The sequence below is a fragment of the Octopus bimaculoides genome, chromosome 26, assembly GCF_001194135.2.
Source record: "Octopus bimaculoides isolate UCB-OBI-ISO-001 chromosome 26, ASM119413v2, whole genome shotgun sequence".
NCBI classification, from domain to species: domain Eukaryota; kingdom Metazoa; phylum Mollusca; class Cephalopoda; order Octopoda; family Octopodidae; genus Octopus; species Octopus bimaculoides.
The window spans coordinates 19,128,731-19,131,289 of record NC_069006.1 but is presented as its reverse complement, the minus strand read 5'-3'; the positions used below and the strand labels follow the sequence as shown (position 1 = coordinate 19,131,289).

The 2,559-nt window shown below is 40.6% G+C and overlaps 1 protein-coding gene across 7 annotated transcripts in view; it reads right to left on the bottom strand.

Annotated features, from left to right (window-relative positions):
* LOC106870348 (protein retinal degeneration B-like) overlaps positions 1-2,559 on the bottom strand; it is a 139,610-nt gene that overhangs the window by 84,235 nt on the left and 52,816 nt on the right. The window lies entirely within an intron of this gene.

Sequence of the window (2,559 nt, the reverse complement as noted above, 5' to 3'; positions counted from 1 at the left end):
ATGACCATTAAACAAAGGGAAATTACTGTGTGGTTGACCATTATTAAGACAAAAGAGCTATAGACCGCTAAGTAAGAGGAGGGGGTAAAAGTAAGGGAGTAGAGAAGTCTATAGTGTTCGCGTAAGCGCACCAATCTGTACATTCACCTATGTTGTTGTTGGCACTCCGTCGCTTATGACGTCAAGGGTTCCAGTTGATCCGATCAACGGAACAGCCTGCTCGAGAAATTAACGTGCAAGTGGCTGAACACTCCACAGACACGTATACCCTTAGCGTAGTTATCGGGGATATTCAGCGTGACACAGTGTGACAAGGCTGAGCCTTTGAATTACAGGCACAACAGAAACAGGAAGTATGAGTGAGAGAAAGTTGGGGTGAAAGAGTAGAGCAGGGTTCGCCACCATCATCCCCTGCCGGAGCCTCGTGGAGCTTTTTAGGTGTTTTCGCTCAATAAACACTCATAACGCCCGGTCTGGGAATCGAAACTGCAATCCTATGACCGCGAGTCCGCTGCCCTAACCACTGGGCCATTGCGCCTCCACACACTTTCGCCTATATTTATATACTAAACTACCCTCGCTTGAAACACAGACATGCTCACCAACATACTCGGCGAGTGTTTCGCTCAAGAACACAAAGCACCACCTTGGTCCAGGAATCGAAACGATGAGCTCGCAACCACGAGTGTAACACCCTAAGCACTAGACCGTACACTCTTACATACATACGCGTGTGTGTGTGTGTGTGTGTGTGTGTGTGTGTGTGTAGGTCATCTAGAGTCCATAAGTCAGGAGAAAAATCACCTAAAGCTCCATGAGGCTCTGGCAGGGGTGGTGACAAACTCTGCTGTACTCTTTCACCACAACTTTCTCTCACTATTTCTTCCTATTTCATAAGGCCAGCCCTGTCACACCCTGTATCACACTGAATCTCCTTAAGAACTACGTTAAGGGTACATGTGTCTGTGGAGTGCTCAGCCACTTGCACGTTAATTTCACGAGCAGGCTGTTCCATTGATCGAATCGACTGGAACTCTCGTCGTCATAACTGACAGGGTGCCACATGGCATGATTAAACAGTCACATATAGAACCTGAAACATAAAAATGTCAATTAATAAAAAATATAAACAAGTTAGAATAAACATAAAGTGTTGTTTTATGGCGTGTCTATTTACTTCTGTCATGTGTGTGTATGTATACACACACATATATATATCTTTGTGTGCGCACCTGTGTTTCTCCTTATGTTGCTCAACTAATTGCATCCAACTCATGCACACATGGAAAGGTGGGCAGACATCAAAAATATGATGATAACAATGATAGCTAAAAATATATTTTAGACAATGCAAACATTATCTGACATTAGAACTTAACAGATTAAGTTAAGTGAATAAATATATTTTATCTTTTATCTCTTCTAATTCTTTCAATCTTTAGACTGCAGCCATGCTGGAGCACTGCCTTGAAGAATTTTAGTCAAATGAATTGGCCCCAAGTGGTAATTCTTTTCTTTTTTTTTTAACCCTTTTGTAACTGAATTTATTTTGAGATGCTCTGTGTTTCTTTCAATTACTTTAAATATAACAAAGAATTTAGTAAAATAACTTAGTTATCATTAAGCTAGTGTTAGGAACATAAAGTGTGACTAAGGTTTGGTGGAAGATTTTAATTCAAAACTTATGGAAACAAGACATTTGTACTACAGAGCCAGAGGTGGTTTCAGCTGGGTTGGTAATGAAAGGGTTAAACTTTGGTAGTTTGGTATCTATTCTATCAGTCTCTTTTGCTACACCACTAAGTAAGAGACATGGACACACCAATAATTATTTCAAACACACACACACTAAAGGCAGGGTGTTGGCTCTGGACATGCACAATCTGTGTTTTCTTTGTGCCTCTACAATCTTGTTCTGTTTGTAGGAGGTGGTAGTTCCTCTATTGGCGCAGCTTTGCCAGGCAGAGCGGTCTTGTGCTTGCATTTGCCTGATGTTGATCTCAAAGCTTTTCAGTGAGGCTTTGACAGTATCCTTGCAGCACTTTTTCTGCCAACAGTGCTGGCGCTTGCCTTCCACCAGTTCGCTGTAAGACAGTCTTTTGGGGAGTTGCATATAAAACGTTCGAATAAGGTGGCCTACCAACATGACTTGCACTGTCCTCAGCACCACAAGCGGGCTTTAACATACACACACACACACACACACACACACACACACACACACACACATCTGTACAGCATCAGATCTCTCCATAGTCATCAGTCTCGTTTTACTACTAACTAGCAATTACATTCATTTGCCATCTCTCTCTCTCTCACTCACTCTCCCACACACACCTTACTCTCTCTCCTATCATATTACTGGCATATTAGTACATAACAGCTCACACATTCATGCACACAAATATGTATGTATGTGTACATATATATAAATATATATATATATACACGTGTGTGTGTGTACATATATATATATATATATATATATATATATATATATACATATACATATATACACAGATATATATGTGTGTGTGTGTGTACATATATATATATATA